Genomic DNA, 27,847 nt, shown 5'->3' with positions numbered 1-27,847 from the left:
ATTGCCTTATTTCAAACAATATGTCCTTTTCGTATATGTCTAAAATGTATGGAAATTTTTAAAAGTATTGATTGCATTAATATTAAGTTTACTTTTTAAAGCTATTTTTCTTTTTTTAACTATTAAGAACCAGGCAAATCAATCGATAGAGCCAAACTTATGTACAATTTAATTCCGTTGTTACTTACACCACTACATGTGTAGCAAGTGGAATTAAAATGAATTGCGTAGTGAACTGAATACTTTAAATAAAGGGTGGTTCACTAAAGGAATAATAACATGGAGTAAAATATTGAATAATCCATACTTACATAATTATGAGATTCATCCAAATTTAAAAACAAACACATAAAACATTTAAAAAACATAAATATTATACCATAAAGAAATTAAGAAGACGAAATCATGTACTTTTTAATTCTAAAATAATTGTAAATGGATGGAAAATGAAAAATAATGGAAATAAAAAAGTAAGTAGAAGATAATGTGAATGGATGCTCAGTGCGTAGTGGGCCTCTGGTCTATGATGATGATGGGTACTCGTTTATAGTGCGGCTACATTACTTAAACAGGATGAATAAACTCAGTTCGCAAACTATTACTTTGTTTACTAAACTATTAAAGTAAACAACACAGATTACAATGCACATTTTATATAATACTAAGGCAGTAACAAGTAATATTATCAGTATTGGTGTGAGCTGTAGAATATCTACCATTGTATAATAGACGTTATTACAAAAATTCCTTAATAAAACAAAAGATCATAGCATTTAAAACATGCTAAAATAATATACAGTTTATTTATAATTTGTTGCATATAAACAAACAATAACAAATTAAATTGTATCTCGTTTGTTGAATAACACATGATAACAATTATTAAATATACGACTTAATTCTAGCCTTATTTGCTAACAATTTATATACAGAAGATCAGTGAGAAACGTGACTATATGTAAACATGATCATCTAACGTAAAAAAAACAACAAAAATTGTCATTTTACAAGTAATTTGTACAATGTTTATATTAAAACATTAAAATGTTTCCTAGCTAGATATTTTTTTTAATATATACTGATTTGTGAACTCGACCTAGGTATAATTTATTTTTATGGGTAAACATGATTGTTCACTTCTCTTCTATATGGTATTAAAAACCATGAATGAAAAGGAATGAAACAGTGTTTTCTAAAATTATTTAAGACTTTTAGTTTCATAAATGTACTTTGAAAATTATATTTCTATACATTTGGACTCAGCGGAGAGCTGACGACGACAGCTGGCTAGAGGGGATGCTCCTCTTCTGGATCGTCAATTTTGTTACGAAGAGGAGCGGATTGGGGAGGCGTCACCTCTGACAAGAATGTCTTATAGATGGCAGAGGCTAGGATGGCTCCTCCCATAGGTCCTATCCAGTAGACCTGTGGGCAGTACAACCTCGTATACACTTCGAGAATCTTTCACTACCAATACCACTTTCTCTGATGAAATATTTTATAAACCATATTCCGCTGTTGCCAATGACGGAATCTTGGATGTATGCACTGTTTTGTTACGTTTTAACTTTTTATTCCACATATTGATTTTTCTCAGTCTGTTCGTGTTTTAATGTCATTTTCTATCAAGCTATCCACCGAGTAATATACACATTTTTAACTTTGTGTTTGTCATCATACAATGTGGTTTACTTCATTTTGATAAGGGATCTCAGAATATGTGGATCCTTTAACCCAATTTATCTTTTAAGATTTTTTCAAATTTTATTTTAGTTTAATGATTTCTTTAAATACGCGATTCATAACGAAACAGAACTTAAGTGAGCTTTTTATCCAAACAAAATTTGTATTAAATAAATAAAGCTGTAAAGTTATAAGGTAATATACGGTGTTCTTACGATAATTCAATGAACCACAGTTGATTCGTATATTTCCTTTCATTATATAAGATTCTTTCTTAAAGTCAGAGATTAAATCATCATTGTAGCTACACTAACAATGGATGAATTACACGATTCTTTTATTTAGTGCAAACAGACTGAGATAGTTGAATACTTCTCAGTAAGTCCAAGTATCATCAATAGTATCCTATTGATTTTCCTTACATGTAAAAATAATACATAACATTTTTATTGATAGGAATGTAATTTAATGTATCCCACAGCCTGGCCGGAAGTAATTTTCTTACAGTAAGTTCTAAAACGTTGAATATATTAATATTAATTCCAAAATTATCAAAATTAGGAATTTTAGAATTTCGGAAATCACTTACCCAATGGTCCGTGAAGTTCCCTGCAAGCAAGGCGGGGCCAAAACTCCTCGCAGGGTTCAAGCTTGCTCCTGAGTACTTTCCCTAGGAAAATATGTTTTCAATAAAAATGTGTACTGTATTTAATGCATCTTGAAAAAAGCATGCAGTTAAAAACCTATGTAACTATAATTTCTTATGACATATTCTGCTGGGCTAATGAATATACCAAATGTGCAGTAAAATGAGAAGCAATAAATGCATATAATCTCCTTATGTCCTAGACTGCGTACCCCGGGAAGTGCGAGAGCGATGACGGCGAAACCCGAACTTGACGGGAAGAGAGTCGTGCTTGTCCTGGCAGCGACGGTCCCAGATAGCATCTACCACCCACACCAGGATACCGGTGATGAAGGCTTCAGTCAACATGGCCTTTCCGGGACCAACGTGGGGATTGGGAAGCGTCACGCAGAAGTTGTCTGCCGTGCAGTAGTCAGGGGAAATCAACTACAACACCATAAATAACAGATGAAGCTATTCGTGTCAATTTCATTCTCTGTATTTCATTTGGGACGTGTTTATTATTTAGGTCATCAACATACACAATATATAATTTCATTTATTTCAATGCTACTATATACAAACAAACTACTGCAAATAAAATATTTTGGCTTGTTCAATAGATCAATTTTTACTTTATCGTGTCCAAAAAAAAATACGGTAGTTGAAGACAAAACTTCCAGAAAATATCGTCATTCTGTGTTAAGTTCTCATGCAGTTTCAAATATGTCCTTCAAATGTAAACTCTATAAAATTGCTAGGATAAATGGTTCTTGTATAACAATGGCCCTCATCGAACTGTTCTGACTTCATGTATTTTTTTTATCACAAAGTATACTCATTATAAATAATGACGTATAATTATGTTATAAATGCAATTGTTGTTTTCTTTCAGGCGTAAACTATTCAACAGATTGTACTGAAATTTTACATGGTCATTCATAGAGTCCCTGGTATAGATATAGCAATATTCTCATTTCGAACATCTAAAATCCCACAGGGCTACACCCCACTGGTCTATAAAGTTGCAAAAACTACCATCTTAATCTGTAAAGTTTTCATTGAAGTAAACAAATTGTTATTTAAAGAGCATATTAGATCAACTAGTTTGTATAAACACTGTTTTATGACAGCACAACCGCATGTTTAATGAATTTAACCAAAATGTTTATTTGATTACATTTATAGTCTTCAAAGCTTCATATTCTTATTTCAACCTTTTCTGCAACCGTTCAGAAATAGAGCACAAATGGAGTCTAGAAAAAATTTAAAGTTTTAGAAAAAACATATTTTTACTGTACATTTTCAGCAAATATTGAGTATTAGATATAAAAGGCAAAGTTAAAAACCCGTCTTAGTTGTCCTTTGACAGAAGTAGGCTTCTCAGACCTGTGTATGTTTATATTTCCTTGATCGGGTAACAAGACAAATGTAACTACATAAATACACTGTTTGGCCTATTTTCTTTATCATGGTGGCAAAAGGCACTCTCAACATTGGTGTCGGAAATATAATTCACTCGAACCAGAAATGCTTATACACGTGTAAAAACTACGAAATTGCTTCCGTAACCGCGGTTATTTATAATTGCTAGTTGAGTTGTAAATAACATTAATTAAAAGAATTACCGTTCGTAAAACTAATTAAAAAAAATATTTCCTACCTGTCGTATTTCAAAGTCATTACGATAATTTGTAATTTGTACAAAGTACCCATTAATTTTAAGTATTGCTATATTGCCATAATGTTCGTTTTCTAAATTTGTAGTATGTCTATTCATCTGATATTATTCCTTAAACAATATTAGTGTGTGAGTCTTCGATTTAATAATGTCATACGATAAATTGCACACTATAATTAGTTCTACAAACGCATGGTATTTATCTTTATAAAACTGAATTTTGAATTCTATTTTGCGAGTCATATTACTTTCTATCATTTCGTAATACTCTTCTATTCCTTTACTTTTCTTCGCCTCTTTCAATGGAACTTGCTACTACATTCTCTTTGTATCATGAATATTTATGCTATATTAATAGTCTTACTAAATAACTTGCACTTTCTGAATAATATCTATAAGACTTGGCAATAGTTAGAAAAATTGTGGAAATTCCTAATATCTCCCATAAAAATATTAATAGGTAATGAATTCTAATGAATTGTAAGTATGAAAATGTTACATATGAAAGAGCTTATTTTTATAGCAACACAAAATACAGCTTTTGAACATTTTAAGCAACAAATATCGATTTATATAGTTCACATCCTTAACAGCCAATCACTGCACTAACTTCAGACTACAAAACCATACCTTAACAGCGAAGATGCCAAAACAAGCTCCCACACACTGTGATACCACGTACAGGAAAAACTTTGGTAATGAAATATGGCCAAATATGACCGCAGACAGAGATACCGCGGGGTTGATATGACATCCGGAGATATGTCCAAAAACCTGAAACAAAATATCACATTTAAAAATGAATTAGTATGTTTTAAAAAACAGTTTTATCGCAAAAAATTGATTGAATAGTGATACACACAGAATGGCCACAGGCAGTGCACTCACTCTGTATTGTTTATTTGTTGATTTAATTTTTAAATCATGTTTGATTGATATTGAATGAGAATCATACTTGCAGACCAAATTTAAAAGATGATTTAAGTTAAGACGTATTTCAACCTCCTTTATTTGACTAGGTTCTAAAGGCAACTTTAGTGTTCTGGACGACATGAATAGTTCACATTCCGTATTGCAAATTCTCTAAGCCATATTTAGCCTTCGGATGATGAAAGGAAAAAGTTTGGAAGAGATTGTTTATCACTATAACTCCAATTTCGAATTGTAGTGGCTCGGGCTCCAGGTAATTCTTAAATCATTAAAGGCTATCTTGGATATCATGTTACTTACCTACGTCACTTAGGACTAGTGCCACTAAGATACAACCAACTATGGTTATAACAGGACTGTCTCACTAAAACACTCGGCCTTCTTTACTCTTTTACTAGGTGAAATGATACTTTTTACAAATTATTGAATTATACTGCTTTAAAGTTTTTGTTGCGTTAAATGAAAAATCTAAATTAAACTAAGTGTTAAATATTTAAGAAGTGCGACTAGAGTAGATATAATTATGAAATCTGTTTGTCACATATTTGTTTGTTTGAGTTAGCCTATTATGTTAGACTGTTTACGCCTTAGAAGTTTCAGGCAATTTCCATTCGACAGACTTCCCTGTTATATAATTACTGAGGTGATTTCAAAATAAACAGGTTTTAATGGGTTTACAAATTTAAATATGGTCAGTTATACCATCTACAGCCCTCCAATAAAACAGTTTAATATTAATGTATCAGTATTAAGAACATTTTCAAAGTGAACAGTTTATACATCCATCAAGTTCAGGTTATACTCTATAAAAAACCCAGTAGAGTGAATCACTCTGGCTTTTTGCCATGCAGTGTAATAACCACCATAAAAACTAGTATCAAGGCCAGTAAAATAAACAAATTAATTTGTTACATAAAACTGACAAGGCTTCTATTCATACTATATCTAACTAATTGTCCACATATACGTGAATCTTGATGTGGAACTACAAAAATTACAACAATTTATCCATGAAAGAACTTGGATGCTCATCAAGTGTCGACCTTCAAACTAGCGCTGAAATGTTTTTAGACAAAGGTTGCTATGACTCCCATATTTTAATATCGACAATAAAAATTTCATGTATTTGGACTTAAAATACCGAGAAATATTTAGTTACGAGTATGTTTGATGGGATTGCTCAAATTTGTGTGAAAACTATCTAATGTAGATGGTTTGTGGGACAGAAATGAGTGTTTTTATTTCAGTAACTATAATTTTCGTATAATGATAGCCCCTATCTAGGATAAATTGTTTGATAATACTCGTAATACTTCTGAAATTTTGAATGTTTAAATGTGAGTGAATGTTCTATAATGTTCTGTGAAATGTTCTATAATAATAGAACATTTTTAATAACCATTGCTATCTCAAAAATACGTAGGGAACATTGTCAGGTTTCGGTTCTTACATGAGGCCTGTGTGGATTTTGAAAATCACAAGTCTATTAATTAAATCAATGTACTTTGGAGACGGAATAAATATACAGTACTTGATGACGTAATTGCCACTTTTCCTAACTTTATTAACGTAAAAATTCTATAAGTATGTTAATTTCCTTCCATATGAGATAGTTATGTTAAGTTTGATACATTTAAATCCGACGTTAGACACTTTTCTGACGTTGATCTAGTTAGATAAGTGGCCTTTTAATAGATATGTAGATGATTATTTGATGATGATTCAAAATTAGTTTGCCTGTTTGTTAGTTAGTTTTAATAGTTCAAGCTATGAAAAATATTATTCCCAATTTGACCTCTACCGAGATTAGTGAATCTGATAGCCCATTTCTTTCTTAGTTGACATTTCTCCAATTGATCAATTTCATGAAAATCCAGGTTGTTTGCTTAAACCTTTTGCAAATTGTTCGAGGTTCCTGGACTAATCCAGAGGCTGGGTGCTCCCAGAAGATAAGGGATTATAGTGGGCAGAAATTGCTATATATCAGAATTAAAAATTTCAAGACTCCGTAGTTTTGGTAAAATCGGACGTAAATATATGTGGCTAGTTCCTTAATGTATAGATCAGAACCTGCCGTAGATCGGATAAATCTAGATACAAGAGATTATAGAAGCTGATATTTTTATATCCTTGGATATGCAATAAGTGAAAGGCACTATTATTCTGATAAGTGACCACCATAGTAAGTAGTTATGCCTTCTAAAAAACCCAAGGTTGCCAAATAAGTAGTGCTTTGTAAATTCAGTGACATTTTCAAAGAGAAAACAGATTCAAAATATCAGCTCGCATGATTGAATAGTCTTCATATAAAAAAACCGTGAGGCAAAGGGTTATTTTTTTGTATTTGAAGGTATACTTTTTTGATTTGAAAAAATATAATATTATTTAAATTTTAACGGTTTTTAATTATCTCTTTTAATACATTTTATAATTACCTTCTCTAAATCTATTGCAATACAATACTATCTCATTCTTTAATATATCCTGATAATCCAGATTGTCATATAAAGGGTTTTAAAGGTTGTAACCCTGCGTAGCATAATTTTTTCCATATTCACGTTGTTTTCCATAGTATTATTTGGCATAAAAAAGTAATTCGATATGATTTCTTATTTGCTAAATAAAAGTAAGTCTTTGGATTGCATCAATAACTTATTAATTATTATTATTATAAGTATTAATACAAGGAAGTAAGTGAAATGTCATACATTAAAAAAATCCACTACTATACTTGTAAAATTAATGTTCAGTTAATGCTGAAATCGTGATAACTGAATATATCTCCGGTTTTCCATATTGTTTATTATAGTAAAAGGTTAAAAATGTTCCAAGATATTCCGTTTAAAGTGTTATTTTTTTAATCGAACTGAAGAGGAAAACTATCAATAACTTTTGACAGATTTTTTTATTTAAAAAAACATAAATATTATAAAGTCTTGTTATTGAATTAATACAAAACGCAAATGATTGTTTTATACAACGGATGTGTAATCATAAAATGACCGCATCTAAGTTTATTGGACATATAAAATACCCAAAGCAAGTATTTTGTATTTTTAATATATTGTAAAATAATGCTTGTTAACGTACAAAATAACAGAGCTCTTTGGCTTTGCTTTACTACAGAATCAAAGAAGTTGAACTCTGCTCATTATTTTATAACATCTTATAACTTGAACTTTATAAATAACCGGTACTTTGTTCCCTCTAAGTAAATTCTTGTAGTCTGGCACTGTTTAAAATTACAAGATGAAAATGTTGCATCACTGTTGCCTTTACGTATATAAAAATAATTAGTACATATTTAAAAAATAATAATTAGCAGATATGGGACAATATTCTTTTCTTTTTTTATTATATAAACAAAGGGTAATATAAAAAGAACCGATGATTTTAAAAACTAATTAGAGCGGGTCTGATAATCTGCGTTGGAGATATTTATTACAATAAATGTTATCTAAGTACTTAAGATAAAAGTATAGCCTAGGTATTACCTCTTGTGAGTAAAGTGATAAGAAGCATCATGATAGCATCAATGTGACATCACGGCCTTGGATACAAATTCTCAGACTGATAGCAATGTTTACTAATTGCTTGCTAGATTATATTACATTCTAAATTTAAGACTTTAAAGTCACCTAGCGAAAAAGGTGTATTCTTTACCTCAGTACTATTATAAACTCTTTGTGGTTAATCTTTCTTAATTACTTTGATTGAAAATAGAAGTGTTGACATAAACAAATTAAAATCAAAGTTCATGTAAATTCAATTTCTTTTTAGGTGTGCAGTAAAATTAGTAGCAGACTTGGTACGAACGGCAGGTGTATAATTGTCCCGGGAATATTGGCCTAGTGTTTAGATAGTGGTATGAAAGTGGGGTTTCCTCTTTTCCATTTTATGAAATATCTTCATTGAAGAATTTGAGAAAAAAGTACAGCTCAGTTTAAACAGTTTCCAGTGATGGAAATATATGGGTGGGTGGAAATATATGGGTCTCTTCCATCACCTTTTTTCCAAAGAGTCACAGTGATTATGATATTTTTGTACCACATAAATATACTTTTACTTTCAATTTGCCTAACCACGGAGATTTAAGTTAACATAGATCCCATTTTTTATAATGTGTTGTAAGTGATAGTGATGTTCTTAAGTCAATATCACTACATCATTGGAATTTTTCTACTTGGATTGTTCATGATTATATTGTTAAAACACTATCAAGTGATCCATCCTATTTTCATATGTTAACACATTTATACTGAAGTCTCGTATTTCCTTCATTAATTGACACTGCCAAAAAATTTGCAAAGGATTCAGAACTCAAGGAAATATAATAGACTTAATTCCTGCCAATTTTCTTACCATTTATTACGTCAGAGCCCGTTGAAACTTGCAGTTCAACTACATTTTTCACATGTCACTTTTGAGACAATCACAGTTATTCGTGATATATGAGTCGTTCTAGCCTCAACCCTAGCGAAGCAGGCCACTCGAGGGGCTGGAAGAATGTCATTTCAGTCTGTCTGCATGATATCCCGAGAACAAACTAACATTTAGATTTGAAATTTTGTATGAAACCTTAATCTGTAAAGACACCATCAAATTTGGTGAAGGTGCATATTACTCCATGACATTTGATTGAACGTTGCTGAATATCTATGCATGGTCTTATAGGTGACCACGACAATAACGCGGTAATCGCAGAAGAAATGAATTTAAGAAATGAATAACTAAAATGAGTACAATCTTATACTTACATAGGTATTCAAATTTTGCATACAACCTCAGCCTATTAAGCGACACGTTGTGTACCGTACTCTTAATTTGTATGTAACTTAGAGAGCAATTACGAATTCATTACGCTTTGACTTTGTGTCACAGAGAAGCACCATGGATAATGTGAGAGAAAGGTCAAAAATGATTTAAAAAATCACTTACTGAAATTTAGTGATATGCTGAATAATACTCTAAAATAATATTGTCATACAATACATTTGGTAGTAATTTACATTTGTCTAAAATTTAATATGAAGTTAAGCATTGAAATAGTTGTAGTAGTATGAATTTCATTACAAATTTATTTTGCTGTGAATAATAAAAGTGTTATAGCACTTAATTACAAACAACTGTATTTTATTACTTACGTATTTCCAAACAAAGATAAGCACTTTGGAACCAAAAGTATGTAACAGTGAAGGGTTGTTACATTATTTGCTGAGTTATATCTCTCTAGTGGGGACAAATTCCTGAACTAATTAATGTACTAGAGTTTAACTGGGTTTTGTTACGTAAACACAGTTTATTTTAGGATAAAATCCGAAAAAAATTAACAAAATATGCTTATTCTTGGTAATAGCAAATAGGTGTTATATGCTGTAATCCAAATATACTTCCTCCAAGCTTCGTAAATAAAGGGCTATTAGGATGAATGGTCAGAATGTAACGCCTTCATATTGCCCTTAGAGCTAATAATCAGTCAGATATGTTTAATTATTGTCCTATAAAAATTACTAGCTCGATCAACTTTCATCAAAAATCCGTAACTTAACTGTGTACATGTTACCTTTCTGCAACAGCGGTCGTTGGTCTTTGTTCTATAATGCTTAGCCCATTTTTGGACTTATAGGTTGAATTATACTTTCTTAAAAATATCGTAATAAATTTCACTTCTGCCCCGTGCTAACTGTGTAGCAGTGATTCAGCCTAAGAAATGGGCCGTTTGTCTGTCTAACTGAAAACAACATTTTTGTACTATTCTCTGCCACCATCATTTGGGTTAATTAACATGGTAAATTAATCACAAACAAACAATCTGGACTTTTGGGAGTAGGGAATTTATCTTAAACTCATCCAATTGTAATAATCTTACCGATGTTCTACTATTGAGTGGTTGATGTGACTTGCTTTAAGTTACTTAATAATAATTTTCTGCTATAATACATGATTAGGCGCGTTAGCAAAGCCCATTACGTGGGGGGCGGGGGAGGGAGTGTAGCTAGCAACATTTCTCTTCTTTGTACACGATACAACCAGAACAATCTGACCTATAGAATTTTTATAAATTTTGCATGAAAATACATTTCTAGATCTACACAGAAAGTAATATAAGGATTTGACTGAGTATAGGATTATAAAATTCCCTTCTGTATGCCTGGGAGCAGTAAAAGTTTCTTTATTGTCTGATTGCCCCTCTGTTTAGCCACAGGACATCTCGAGATTGAAATGAGCTATAATTACTTTGAATACAATCAGCGCAACATATGGTCTGACATACTTATGCCTTGAATATAGATGTTACATTTGTTATACTTTTGGCTAAGGAAAATCAAGATATGGACTCAATTTATAGACTCAATGTTTAACATGTTGAAAGTTATTTAAAACATTTAATTAAAAATTATAACAACGGGTTTATATGTGATCATGCCCGTATTGTATGTTTTCAAACCAAGAATGACACACGTCTGTATGCCCTGATACTGCTAAATTAGATTTATAGTAATTTAGCATTTGGTGAGTTTATGTTTTATTAGAACAATTGTAAAATAAAAACTACCAGTGACCTAGTATTTTATGAAACTTGAGGTTTTATGACCGATAGATTAAACCGTATAAAAGTAAATGGAATCTACCGCCCAAGAATATCTTCCCGGTGTGGAAAGGAAATACCATATTGATTCCGATTAAGTTATCTTTCTGTATTAAGGTGGCACCCTTATCCCTATACTGGTGGTGTGTTAGAGAATATTATTATGAAGCAAAACAAGATTTTACCTCTATTTAGATCGAAAAAAAATCATGCAGCTTTACTTCTTTCCTTGCGATAGCTGTACATAAATCATATATAAACATAAACATTACCTATACAGATGATGTTTATGTTATGTTCATATTTACGAAAACTACAACTTAATATTCCCGGAGATACCACATTCTTATAATACCAGGGACGCAAGTAATGTCGGAATACCTGTTACAAGATTAAGTAAATCATTTTCAATAACAAATTCCTTTCATATTTCCCATATATTAGTCAGAAATATTTCCAAACATTTCAATTACTTCAAATAATTTTAATAAACTTCAATTTAATTTTTTAAGAAACGTTAATTTATTTCTTCTACAAACAGGCCATGAAGGAACCAAAGCCACTCTTAATCCTATCAGAATACGGCTGCTTGATCTTGGTCCGTTCTTTCGCCCCAGTTCAAGTAAAATAAATATTGTTTTCATGCAGAATAATTAAATTTTTTGTAATTTTATTGCCGCGTAGTTTGTCTTCGTACTTATCTTATTCAAAGAATTTTTCCTGCTATATAGTGCCCAAGAAAAATTATGCCTAACAATATTGTAACTAATCACAAATAGTTAGTACAGAACGAAGTAACTCAAGCACTTCTCTAAACGAAACTCTGAAGAACACATCAAATGCTCAAATTAAAACCTTCAGGAACTTCGTAATCACCAAAGAAACTCACTAAACACTACGAGCCCCAACGTTAGGATTTCATGGGATAAAAGGAGTAGAATATAAATAGATTAGAACCTTCCCCAAAAAGAGGTGAAAGATCCATCAATAATCTTATTTTTTAAACCAAAGTACATATAAAAATAAACAATACCATGTTGCAGAATCACAGGACCAGCAATAATTGTAGTCTATATCTATTTATTTGCGCAACAATAACTTTGTATGAACCCGTGCTAGTATAAACAGACAAGGTTTCATACTCTCATGAGTGTACAAACATTGCATATAACACGTTTCAATAACATTAATATGAGTTTTATAACATATATATTAATACAAAATTGTTGTGATTCAGGTGCCTAGTTTGGAACCGGTTTCCTAACAGAATGTTTCCTGAGTGAAACACTGCTTTATCAATAAACCCAACGTGAATACAGGAGTAACAATACCACACAATACGTACTTCATTGTAGTCAAGACAGCACCAACAATATGGGAGTACTCGTATGTACATTTGTCATACGTCTATCCTCAGATATGTACTCCATTTCAGATTCATCACGTAATTGATCGAAATTGAATTGGGAACCAGCTACTCTCCAAATTCCTAAACACATCACAGTGGTTTCACGTACAAACCTGCCATCAACACTGGGCATATGGAAGATACTCCAAAAATCTCTTTAACACTATTGCAAAATTTTATCGCATTCAACTGTAAGTCTCCTTCAGTATTTCAAAAATGTTAACTTCTGCAGCAACCCAGGTCATTTTTATCTCTTTGGTTAAAACAAAGAGAACTCCTTTTGTCAGCTCTATAGTATAGTCTCAATCAGACAGACGATTAGAAACATGTAACTAGTGCCAATCAACCCCTACATAGGCACTCAATCTGTTAACTAGCAATGATTGTCTACGAATTACTACACGTAGATATAATATGAAAATCATCCAATACAATTTTTGCTACATTGCATGGTAAATACAAATAGATATATTACGTAACAATACCCCATATTGTTGATACAGAGATATTGGTCGTATGGTTATGCTGTATGTCAGAACAAAAAGATGACCTGGTGTATTAACATACCGTGACGCACAGAGACACCGCACAAGCGAAGGTGAGGACGATGTTGAGATGATTTATGGAAGATTCTGTGCCCGGGATTCCCGTCATCAGGCCACTGCAGCCCAGCCCGACGAGGATAGCCGTGCCCAGCAGTTCGGCTACGGCAATACTCACTAACTCCCACATCTTCTGGGAGTTCATGTTCTTGAAGTCTTCATCTCCCCTCAACTTAGACCAGACATCTGCAAACGATCATTTTATTGGTGACGGTAAGCATAAAAATAATCTTACGTGGTCTATGAACTTAATTCCTATCCTACACAAGTTAAAAAGTAATTTTACAATCAATATGGATTTACATACACAAGATATAACAAAACCTTCTACTCAAACTTTAGGATATTGTTTTGTTTTATCAATTAATATAGTATAATATTTTTGACAGAATTTCTTTTTTACATTTTCAGGATATGAATTAAATTGCATTATTTATGAACTAATTGAAAATCAACACATTGTAAAATTATATACCAACATATATATATATATATATATATATATATATTTAACATAGAGAGCATGAGTAAACAAAGGAGAGGCATGTGCTGGTTTTCAAATAGTTCATAAATAATGCAACCCCTCTGGTTATAAACCACAATGAAACTGAATTGCATTCATATATAATCGGTAAATAAGTATAGATATACGCTGTGACAGGAAGGGTTAAAAAAGTTCCTTCATTTTCAAACCGGTTGTTGACAATAATAAAAACGATATAAATAAGTAGAAAGAGTGATCATAGAAAGTGAATGTGTTAGTTTTCACAGAGTTCATAAATAGTTCACCCTTTATTAGGATACAAACAAAAACCCGGAATTAACTGATTATGAATAAATATGTAAAAACAAATACATAGAGATAAATACATTTAAAAATTTGAAAAGGCATTATTTTAATTAAATACTGAATTAAATATGGACTTGGAAAATAAAGTGATGATAAGACAGTTTATCAGTTACTCTTAAATGTACATCTTAAGGTTTGAACTAGAACCATAATAACTACTATAATATATTAAATCGGTATTAGACCAATTCATTTAATTCAAGGTTCAAGGCCTTGTCAATAGACCTTTCATTCTGAATGGCGTTAATGGAGTTTGTTCATAGTTGAAAATGAGGATGGAAATGGGTTTTTATAACATTTAAATGATTTATATAGTCATTATGGTCTTTTCCCTTATAATTGATTTTCATCAGCCTTTTTGCATTGGTTTAGGTAAAAACTGTCTCAAAGACAAATCTAAACGAGTTGCCGTCAATGTCTAACGTAAGAATGCCTTATAAAACTACTAGTATATGTCTGTTAATTTGTCCAAGCACGTAAATTGTGTTTTGTGAACTAATTAATTTCTACTGCCTTTATCAGCTTGCAAATAGTATTTTCCAAATAGGTGTTACGGGTAATTGTGTAATCGTTGGCACTTTCGACTAATCTACAAAATTTCACATGATCACTTCGTGCAGAATTTATACTTGTATTTTAGTAAAGTCTTGTATTTGTAATCCAAATATATTATTATTACTATATAAAATCATAATTTTATATCTAAACATGGGTAATCATACATATATAATAATATGTATTATACTGTTTGCCTAGCATACTCAATAAGAATTTCCGTTTAGTTTCGGTGTGCAATATTTCTTGTAATTGTGAGATTTATTATCTCCATAATAATGATCTTCATTTTGCTATTGTCACCTACTTTATACATTGATCAGAACACATTATTTTACACACAAGAAGTCTGATTCCAGTCTGACTTTGAATTAAGGAAAATAAGGGAGTTAAATTAATCTGTATGAGGAACACTTACAATTTTTTTCTTGAAAAGGAAACCTCCAAGGCAACCCTAAATGGGAAAACATTCTTGAAATAAATACGTGCGGTCTCCAGAGTTATGGTTATAATTTCAAACAAGTAGGAAATAACTATTGTATCATGTATTAGCAAACGTGCATACAAGCTACAAGTCATAGATCCAGTAATTATAAAGTAACAAAAGAAGAGTTTTGGTTTGAAATTTTGTTGGTTTATTCAGCTGGAAACGACTTATACAACTTGTATTGTTATTATTAGAAACTTATTTTTTATTATACTTAATACATCTAAGTTTAATGTAGCATAATAATTAGAAATAAGGGGTTTTTAGTTTAGTTGTAATTGAAGTTTTTTCAATTAAAAGTTTGCTTTAACATGCTCGTATGAACATCACTTATGTTTCATTCTTGCCGGGAGTTAAAGAACTGTTTATAAACTATTACAATTTTATTAGCGTTCAAAACTGATATTTTTTATCTAAAATAATTTTGCTCATATATGCATCGGTATTTCAGGTTGATATTCCGTACCTTATTTATGAAATATGAAATTATATCATAGGATTTTACACAATGGCACCACCTCTAACTGAGATGTTGCAGACTTTAATCGTTTCTTGTAAAAGGCAATAGACGAACAAGTGATTAGAATTACTGAATTTCGTCTACTCAAACTACGCCAGTTTAATCACCAGAAAATTGATCGCGATCTGATTAATAGCGACAGCTGGGCCCAGCTACAGTTACAGTAACAGGTGAGCTGTAGTCATTAGTCATCTTATATTACAAGTGTTCCCCGCCCCGGTATGTGCGCCCTAATGTTACAGATGCTATCATACCTCTCCCCCCCCTCCCACACCAACTCACACCCCTCTCCGCGTAAATGTGGGGAGCTATTGTGCTGATGAAGGGTCATTTAGCACCCTTAAGACATTACGAGTTGCCACCATATCTTACTTCACAATGATTCTCATTCGGGCGAAACTTTGTGCGATGTACTTTAGACGAAATGGTTGATTATATGACGTGTTGTCTTGCTTCTTATTGTATGATTCAAATCAGCGATTAGCTGACTGGTGTTTCCTATATTGTCAAGTTCAATAAGTTTATTGACGATGATTATTAAATAATTATTAAAGGATGTGCTAAATGAATAGAACTCTAGAATTGAATTCTACCCTTTCAATTCACGCTAGCACAAATCGATTTGAGATGAAAACTACAAATTATAAAAAATATAACAAAAAAAACAGTTTTACCTATCAAATCCTCAAACCGTAGTTCTTAAGTGTTTTAAAATGTATTATAATTTTCTTCATTGTAATGTTAATGTTATCTCAGGAAATGAATATATTTCATAATTCATAAACATTTTTGAGTACTTAATTTAGGCACACCTACTTGTCCTCGGCCCTAAGCCAAATATTGATCTCGACTTTATAAATTAACAATACAGAATTTATAAATTATAGGTTATAAAAATTATAGAATTTATAAGTTATTTGACGTTCATATTAGAACTAATTTGAAATTGCATCCTAGAATCGTCCTACTAATTTTATAATTGAAGATATGTACTGATAATGCTCTTAAAGTGTGGCTAGGGAAAACATTAGACGAATTTTTGATACTTCTTTTGCAAAATACACAAAATCACGTTAGTTAATGCGATATTATTGAAATCTCGTTGGTTTTCGTGAAAAGTTTTAGGGCGCAATGTCTAATTTATATCGTATACCTCATTGCCAAACTTTGGCCGATGTGGGAAAGATATTTCACTCCATAACCAAGATTTTTAATCCAACTTATAGTACACAACTTGACTGTGAGGTGCATGGAAGGATGAAGAGCACTAGCGTACAGTGATGTATTAAGCGCGTGTGAGTGACGTAATCCACTCCAAGGATAAGGTTGAGAAGTAGACGAAGCCAACCACAGCCGTACAAGTTCAACAAGCGGAGAGCATATAATGGGAGATGTCGACAAGTTGGAACAAGACCAAACGCGAATATCACCGCCAATACTCACTTGACAAACAAGCATTTGTTAAAAGTTAGACTTTGCTTGCCGAGCTTTATTTCAACTTAAATGTTTGTGACTCTTGTTTAACAATGTTCACTTTCAAAACTTTCCCCTAATGGACTAACAAACGCTGAAGTTTTATCAGTTTTATTTCAACAAAGTATTGTAAATATTATATAGTTTTAACAGATAGCGTCAACAAAAAACGATAAAGTTGTAAACAGTAACCTTTCAGCGTTTTATTTGTGCACACATACGAGTATTGATGTACCGTAACATTCTTTAAAAGATAGTTACATTTTTGTATTTATTAAGGTTTTTTCAATCTATATTCCTGTTTTAATATGTTATGTATTCTTAGAAAACTGTCAATTATCAAATGATAAAACTAATTCGATATGGTATATTCTTCTGGCACATGCTCTTATTTTCAAAGTAACTTATTAGAACAGAATGTAATATATGTTATGACTAAATGGTCATTAAGTTGCATTGAGAACTAAAAGTGTTATTAATATCTCTTACTTACACTGTATATCTTATCTTACACATGAGATAATTAGTTTGTCTGAGTTGAATTTTTCTAAGAAGTCAAACGTACAGAATCCAGTCGGTTTCAAATGGTTTGAAATATGTGTAATTTCTTAGTCGCAAATGTATTTTTTGAAAGTGAATGGAAATTCAAATTTAAGAAGGAATTAGTTATAAATAAAATACATATTACTGTATTAAAACGTCTTTTTAAAGATTTTCTAATGAAACTATTGCCAGTCTACGTAAACACAAAGTGTACATAGTTAAAAATGTCCATAGGGTTTTATGTTCATGAGTTAATGCCAAGCTAATGAACACATGCCACCCCACAACACTTTGTCACTTAGTTATAAAAAACTTTATGTTATGTTAATCAGTTATTGCTATTAATTAAATATTTTAAACATTTATATTTTTAAATTAGGTACTCTAGAACACAGCAACGGACGCTACTAAAGAGGCGGGTGGCTGGATATGACAGGGTCGGGCATAAAACCTTTTCCAGGGGGCCAAAGCTGAATACGGCCCTGAGTATATGTATACATTTTCTTTATAAGGGCATTAATGCAAATGCTTCTTTGGCACGGAATGGTGGGAAAGAGACACTTGACCAAAGAAGTCTTTTTAGACCTGTGTATGAATATATTTTCTTGATCATAGCATCAAGGTAAACACTACGATGGTACCGGGTATAACTTAGACCTGATGGATATTACAGCGGCCGATAGTAATTATTTTTGCATAAAATAGCAGTATCCATAAGTATTCTTGAAAACTGTTCTACTCAATGACTTCAAGTCCCAAAAACTTTATCTTTAAACTTAAATTCCAAGGTATGTGAAATGGATATTGGATACTCCATACTCCGGTGACCTTCACTTATGTTCAAGAGTGTTTATTATGCCACTTCAAAAGGCTGTGAATAGGATGTACATGTTATTCAACAGAGTGTTTCATAACATTGCTTAAAATAAAAACTTTAATTAATAAAATAATTCTTTAGAGGCAGTTAAAACACTCAAATAGAGTTGTGCACATTCACTATTCCAGTCTGTGTTAGTTTCTACGTGAACGTACTGTAATACAATGTATTAACATAAATTAAAAATAATTTAACATTATTTTAATTAAAAGGCTTTTTAAAGTCTTAATACACTATTATAATATAAGTTATTTTAATATAAATTAAAAAGGTATAGCATATTCAAATATCACTCTAGTACTAATTTGTATTATGAAATGGTTTCTTCAAAATCCCTCTTTTGAAGTTTTACATGCAGTTAGACTTTTAATTTGATCAAGAAATTAAAATGTAGCATCCAAATGGCAAATGAATCATGTGCTTAATATCAGCTAAATTTCCAAAAGCATGCTCCTCCCCTGTACAAATGACATCAAGCTGGTTTCATCAAGCACTGTAGATTCTATAATGATTAAATTTAACTTGTTTCAGTTATATGCCAAGCGTATGTGCGATCAACATCGACACAAATATCGGTCTACTAACATCTATTCTGTACATTACTGTACATTATTTACATATTATTTTATTTTTTAGTATATGATTTTTTTCTCTAAAAAAGATAAACTGGTAATAATTAAAATCGTGCAATATATCCTTACCGCTGTGGAAAGCCATCTTCGGTTAAGAATTATTAAACTAGTACTTATGACGATACTGAAATAATATTATTAGTAATAATAATGTTTTATTGCCGAAAACCATTAAAAACGTTTTATGGTAGTGGTATATATAATTTTCATACATTCTTCCATCTAGCTCCCTTTTAAATGTACATTCACTCATTATTTGATAATCTCATTCATTCAAATTGTCCAACTTCAGCACCTGGACGGTTTGCCAATTCTGTGGACTCCAAGATATTCCAAGAACTCGTCTGTGCTTTCGAATTCTTTTTAAACGAGTTTTGATTGTTTTGAGCATTGGAGAATTTTTTATTGAATTTGCCAAATTGTTGACGAATTGAACTCTCGTCAGTGTTCATGAGCTACCGTTCTGTGTATCACAGTTCGGTAAATCTCCCTGCTCCATGTTGCATAAGAGCGTATGTCACTAACTCTTATTTTGTCGCATTTCGACTTGAAAAAGAGACATATCTCTAATATACAAAGCAGAGCAGTAACAAAAGTTTCAAATTTTTAACCCTGGTGTGTGATTCTGACTGTCTCCCTAAGCCTACGTCTAATACAAACTATGAGTGCTAAGTTTGGCTAAATTATGATCTTTCTAAGTACAATGTAAGAATTATGTAAGAATATTCCACACCCCTCTATGCGTAACAGGCTTCACTGAGGTTGCATACTAAATGACAATTTTATAGCTAATCTCATGAGGCCACATGTGTTACTATGAAATTTCAAAATGGCATATGATTGTACTTGGTTAGCAATTAAATGGTTCAGCGATTTACTCGTAGCCATTATGTTTACCCTTAAGACCAATGTAAATAATTAGCAAAACATAACGCTCGGTTAACTCCCATTAACTGACATACACCATCATCGAATCCAATGTTGCCTATATAGACATGAATCCAATGTTGCCTATATAGACATGAATCCAATGTTGCCTATATAGACATCAGCCCAATCTTGTTTCTCATTTATGTCAATGACATTGGGTCATCACTACTACATGGAAAAATTGTGCAGTATGCTGATGACACGACTCTCTGTTTCAGTGAAAAGACAAAATCTTTGTTGGAAGAACGATCTTTTGTTGATATCAACAACTGTGTTCAGTACTTCAACAGCCTCAATCTCATAACAAACACACAAAAATCCAACGCCATGAACTTTTCTCTTCGATCTGTAGACTCAGAGTGTGACCCTGCCATCATGTTGGCAGATTCCATTCTGGAAGAAGTTTACAGTATCAAATTCCTTGGAATACACCTCGATCGGGGGTTGACATGGAATGTTCATATCGACCATATTTGCAAAAAATTGTCCTCAGGCATTTATGTCTTGAGGTCTTTAGCCAAATATTGCCCTACTCAGGTCTTGATGACGGCATATTATGGTTTGATATACCCCCACCTTACCTACGGAGTAGTATTGTGGGGGGCCAGTGCAAACAACCAGTTGATGAGAGTGTTCAAACTGCAAAAACAAGCGGTTCGGATAATCGCTCATTTGAATTTTCGAGAGTCCTGCCGAGAAACCTTCAAAAATTTGCAGCTATTGACTCTGCCTAGTCTCTACATTTGCGAAACGACGCTGTTTTGTATGTCTAAGTGTGCCTTAACAACTGGCCGAGACATTCATTCGTATGAGACTAGAGGCAGGGAAAACTACCGAACTGGACAACACAGAACGGGGGTTTATGAACACCTGCCCTCACAAGCAGGTGTGCATTTCATCAACAAGCTGCCCAATGTGATCAAAAATGCACCATCGCCCCAGGCGGTCAAAACTCGGTTGAAAAGCTTTTTAGTGTCACAAGCATTTTACAATGTGGCCGAGTTTTTGGCATTTAACTGGGAGACCACCCAACAGGGAGATTGACTTTGGCTGAGGAGGTGGGGAAATTGGCGAATGGAAGTGCGATGAGTGAATGCGGATTTGTATGTATGAGTGTGATCTTGATGTGGGGAGAGTGGACAAAATTTTAGTTATTATAGTGACGTTTGCTATACATGTTATACATGTCTATTGCAATAAAAAATGATTGATTGATTGATTGATTGATTGACATGAATCCAATGTTGCCTATATAGACATGAATCCAATGTTGCCTATATAGACATGAATCCAATGTTGCCTATATAGACATGAATCCGAGTCAATTCGAGATCGTGGGAGCAGATTAATACAGAAGTAAATACCTTTTTACAGATCCTCTAGTGATAGGTTTTGCTAAAGATTAGCTAATTATTACAGTTACTCGTATAACAAAAATGAAGCCATGTTATATGGTTATATACAGATTCTTCCGAATCGTTTTATCACATTATCAGCTTTATTAGTGTACGGACATATTACGGTTTTTCGCTTTTACTTGAGATAAATCCCACAAAATTGCGTATATTAGTGTTTTCAAAGATCTTAATTATATGTACGACACTGATATTGAGCTTGTTACACAAAGCTGAGAGACGAGTGACGCGAATATGAACACTCAAGCCCTGAACACAAGAGCTCTCAGAGCCACGAGTACCGTGTGTACTAAGGCCTTGTTACTGCACATTGCCTCTTCACTCTGATTGATATCACCCGCCTTTCCTCTTTATTTTTTCTTTTCTCATATAAAATACGTCTACGTGTAAGCTCTTTACTTTTATTATTGACTTGCCTTAGATAAGTCTCGGTAACACGTGAATTTGTCGGACAAGGCATGAAAAATCTATATATTTCAAGTACCAATCTACGACGGGCAGGAACAATGACAAATGCGCCATTACCGGAACAGAAGGGCCTGTTACAATCGATGGAGGTAGTCAAGAGGCAGTAATAAGCTCGTTCATCATCCATTAGAGGGCAGAACAATCACAAAGGCCGGCCTGAGGATATAAGACAAAATATTGCTGACAGTGGATTTACCGCCTCTCACGGAGCTGTTATATATGATTTTGGTCACGAGGAAGGAAAGAGAAATATTTAATTAATAAACTACTGCACGATAGTTAATAACTTAAACACTTATTTAAATATTAACAATTTATACGATTTCAAAAAATTGCATACAGACTAGTGTTAATCCACGGATTTCCTCAACATTTCCTAACAGTAAAACAGGATACGAGAGCAAATCCTATTCTACAACGTCACCACAGGAATTCCATTAATAATGTATTCCTTATTGGAATATTATATTTGTATGTTGCACCAAAATAGTAGTATTTGGAATATGAAATTTGTCTTAAAGACCATCCATGGTCTGAAGATAAAGACCGAACGTTGACAGAAACAGTATTTATTAATGACTAGTTTTGATCCATGGACCAAATATCTACTTGCTGCAAACTCTGGGTTCATTGACCCATACAACTTCGGCCCGAAAATGCTTTTTTTGGTATAATCCTCTATATATTAAAATTTTACATTTCATCATTACGCCTCCATTTTCAGACATGGTCCCGTGAGAGGGCGATCGCACTCCATAACCCCAATCAGTATCAACATGTACATGGTAATCTATTTGTTATTTTTAAATAATAACAAACAGAGTTATCATATATGGAAACTGAGGATCATCCTAAATGTATTTGATATAAAACTAAGAATTTACTTTAATAAATACATATTTACTAAAATGTTATTACGAAAAATGTTATGTTTTCAATGAATATTTACCACTGTTAAAGCTCTTTCAAGCATTCATTAATTGAATATTTTCCAAGTCAAGGACCTCTAAGTATATTAAATTCTACACTGGCTCAGAAATATTGCTTGCAGTGTTTACCGTGTCTTCATCGTAGGTGTCATCCATCAGACATTCTACTATGGAGAGGTGTCTCAAAGAATAACAAGACCTTAAATAGACAAAATTAATAATGATTTGAACGTGATGGTTTATATAAGATAACGGTGACCAAATGATGAAATTCAAGTTGGAATCCTGCAAGTGGAGACAAAAACCCATTCAGATTAGTATCTCCTAGATCTTATTGAGAATATAAATGGATTTGCAACAATAATTAAATGGACTTTACTTTCTGTACATTGTTACATGTTATATTAGTTACAAAAAATTTTATGCTTAACATAAGCCATATGGGTTTGTATAGCTTAAATCATTTTTTTATAATCGTTTCTATGGAAGTACTTTTAAACCGAATACTAGTAAATTTCATTTTTTAAGTCTTAAGTCTCAATTGATGTAGTATACCATTCTCTCACGAATCTGGTATGTTTTTGGTGACATGAAATAAAAACTGTTATTTATTGAAGTCCGAGGCAAAAGGTTCCTACAAGTCAGTGGTTTGAAGGTTTCCACGGAAATCGCGATACTTTAAAACACTTTCGTAATATTTTTACTAAGAGATTAAATTAATTTTATGTCTATTAAATCACCAGTTATTTTAGATATATAATATGAGTAACATTTATGCCCATTTTATAGGCAGAATTGTTGAGGAAAAACTGTACTCAATCGGTATTTTAAATTTCTTCTTATTTTAGAATTACAAAGAACCTTTTGTTATTCTAAGCTATCCACTGTAAAAGTATAGTTTCCTGAGTTATAAAAGTATTTTATGAGGTAATATTTTTATGACGATATAAGATCTGTGTTCAGGTTGAAATTCTTGTGGAAATATTATATCTGTATATCTTGTGGGTATACATTATTAGGTTAATATAGTATTTAACTGTTGCTAAACGATAGACATTGTTTTGTTGTCATAGGCTGTTGATATCTCTTTCCAAATATACCAAGGTAGGATTTAGACTGGGACGGCGGCCAACTGGGCTGTGACACTCCTGACCTCTACCGGCTGTCTTATTAAACTCGAGTAATCCCTGTTCTTGACGATTTTCCCACCTTATCATCTATTCAGTAAGCCTTCTGAAGTGACTGAACTACTGTCGAGTGACGTGCTTGTAGAGGTTCAAGTGGACTAATGAAAGTGATTATTTATTAAGTGATTGCTCCGAGGAAACAGTGATTGTTGTTTGACATACATAATAGTCTCGGGTCTGTGAGACAACAAGGTCAAAGTGTCTTACGACTCACATGGCGGATTTGTTATCACTTGATAGTCGTTGAGCAATAACAAACAAAAGATAAACATACGATAAATTGTTCCAATTTCCGAGCAGAAGATATAGTGCAGCTATACTAAATTTAAAAAAATGTAATAAGCGCTTACTTTTTTAAACGTACTCAGAAAAGATAATTTACATTAGAGGTAAACAGTATATTTCTCAAATGTTATTCTATGCTCACATATTGGCCAGGTTTGCATATTAATCAACTTATTGATAGTATGTGTGCTTACAAATATCATGACTAGAATTATATCAGGTATCATATAAGTTTACTTCCTCATAATAACTGTTTAACATAAATGTACCTACCAATATTTATACATAAGACATAAAAACTTCAATCTCAACCCTAAATGGTAGTTCATAGGTTTAAGAAAGACCCCCAACTTATTTTAAATGCTGGTGTAAAAGAAGAACACAGCCTCAAAAAAGTGCTGTCAAAATTTCAGTTTAAAAATATGTTAAAAATTAATACATTTGTTAACAAACTATCTGTGGATATAATTAAATAACATAATGACAATTAATACATTAAATAAGGCTTTATACTTATTTAGAGTTAAGGATTAAAGTTCTTACATATCCAAAAAACCTATCATTTTCGTATAATAACGACCCCCTAATGGATATTGGTTAATATATTTCTGTTCAAAAATTAAAAGGGGTTGAGGTAGATTGGGAAGTTTGGTTCATCTGGTACTTTTGCCCTTTATGAATTTGTGGAAATAACTCGAAACTTCATTAAGGAAGTCTAACAGTCTTTACGGTATATAGTCAGACTATTCCTGCTCGCCCGCCGTAAGGACCACTTGAATAACTTTTCACTCTTCACTCTTTAATTATGGTGAACTAAAGATCCAAACCTGTAATTCATGGGTGTTGTAACAATTACGTCTTTTTTAATACTAAATATGGACATAAAAATTCTGAAAACTCTACAAGCGTTAACTTTTTGTATGATTTGGTTTAATGCCAGTTTCTATTTATATTACTGATGATTTCAAGCAGTGTTTCCGTACGCACAGAGCAGAGTTATATTTTATGCTTAGTAATTAATTATACCCTATAACCAGGAAATTTCGACTTAATACAGAAAACTTAACAGTTATATCAACGTAATTAAAAGCAAATTCTCTACTCAATTTGATTGGCCTGAACGAAATACAATCTTCTTGAATAGCTGAGCAATTACTTGTATAGCTCAGCTGGGAATTTTAAATCAATTTCAAACCGCACTTTTACACACACACACAGCTGAAATCTACTGTGACTGACAGTAATTATTAATAATTTATATATATATATATATATATATATATATATATATATATATCAACCGCAACTGCAGTTATCCAGAATTTGGTGGAATCTACCCTCTTATTCAGCTATCACAAAATTATGATATAAGTTCACGTAAGGGTAAGGCAAGTAGAAAGCATAAGATCGGGATTACATAAAAATATATAAAAAACACTTTTATATATGTGGTAATGAACTCGCTAAAGTCATACTTCACAACTCAACAAATTTTACATAAAGAATTAATTTTATTCCAGTCCTTGAAATATTGAGTTCTATTTTTTACATATAACGATAGGAAATACCCGACATCATGCCTTAATTTGAAAATAAAGAGATTTGCCATAAATAAAAAAATAACTTTTCGTTAAAACAACTGACAGATAATTATGTATCATACCTTGACATTGGACTAAGGTATGATGAAATAAAGAAAACAAATGTCTTCTTATAACATTACAAGATATGAATGTTCATAAATTTTGAGATAACAACTATTTAACCAAGATAAACCACGGAGTAGGTGGAGTAGGTCACCCGGTTACAGCAGAGGAAGTTACTATATCTTTTTATATTTTACACATTAACACGACGCTATACCATTTCATTATCATTAAATATAATAGAATGTATAACCCTACAATATTTTGGTTTTGTTTTCAAAGTAACTCTTAGTATAAACAGTAAGTTCATATTTAATTAATTTCAAAGCATTAAATAATGTTTTTAAGTCATAAGTATAAATATTATAAGAAAAAAAAACCTAAAATTTTACTAAATATTTTCTCATGATTAATTTTTTTCAATAATTACTATACTTAAATTAATTTAAGTATTGCAATTAATTAATACGGTTAATATCAATTTTTTTATTAATTCTCACAAAAAGAGATTGTTAAGGAAGACAGTGTTTACTGAAATTGTACATTGTTATTTTGGACAACACAAAAGCTTGTTTCTACTTCACTTGAACAGAAATGAACAAACACTAGTACTAACATAAATATTTCTGCAGTAGTTAGTGTAAACAGTGTGGACGTATATTGTGTACCTGGCTCCTGCCGCCGGTTAGACCTCACTGTGTGTCCATTAGAAGAGACCACCTGTATCTTCCTATCCGCCATCCTCGTTCCAGCAGTGACCGTCGCACACTGCCTCGCACCTCTCCCGCGCTCGCTACACACTACGCTGATGCAATCTCCAGACTATCTGTCCCAGGCGCGCGTATCTCCAGCGGCATTCTTATTGCCGTCGCGTCGCACCGCGTTACTCTATAATCTCTCTATTTTTAGCTAGCTATTTTAATACAGTCGCATATCTAATCTGAGTTCAAATCTGAATGTGGTACATGGTCGACAATAACGTCGGTGTTAACAAGAGGTCAGGATCTATAATTCGCAAATGTTACTGTTACATGTATGACGTTTATCAGATGAAGATATGACAAGAAAAAATATTAATGCTCCAATGTGACGATGCTTGGTAATTTTCCATCGTATGAATTACAGCCAAATGGTATGCCTACTAACCATTTCAAACCACATATTCTATATCAGACCAAAACATTAGTAGAACCAGACATTATGTCAGCATACTGTCATATAGATCTCAGTGATAGTGCACTGTTCTTTGCGGCAAATCTGTATTATTAAAGAAATTCTTGCTTTTGTACGACACTTGTTATTTGTATATACAGTACTTATTATTTTATATACAGACAGGATATCAACCGAAATCTTACACTCTGGTGGTACTCTTTATCGCTGCCCTTCGGGTTTCCAAACTTTCAAAATCAGATTATTTTTGCTATCGGCCAATTACTTTCAGATCATTAACCAACTTAATATCAGCTAATTGGTTATCATGCACTTGTAAGATTGCTGAATGATTGACACTCTGATGACAATTGACAATT

General features: G+C 32.3%; 1 pseudogene; it reads right to left on the bottom strand.

Moving 5' to 3' along the window:
* Window positions 1-587: 587 nt before the first annotated feature.
* LOC124360340 lies at window positions 588-27,205 on the bottom strand (annotated as a pseudogene).
* Window positions 27,206-27,847: the final 642 nt, after the last annotated feature.

Source organism: Homalodisca vitripennis, chromosome 4, assembly GCF_021130785.1.
Source record: "Homalodisca vitripennis isolate AUS2020 chromosome 4, UT_GWSS_2.1, whole genome shotgun sequence".
Classification (NCBI taxonomy): Eukaryota; Metazoa; Arthropoda; class Insecta; order Hemiptera; family Cicadellidae; genus Homalodisca; species Homalodisca vitripennis.
Note: the sequence above shows the minus strand (reverse complement) of the source record. Positions and strands in the feature narration are given on the sequence as shown.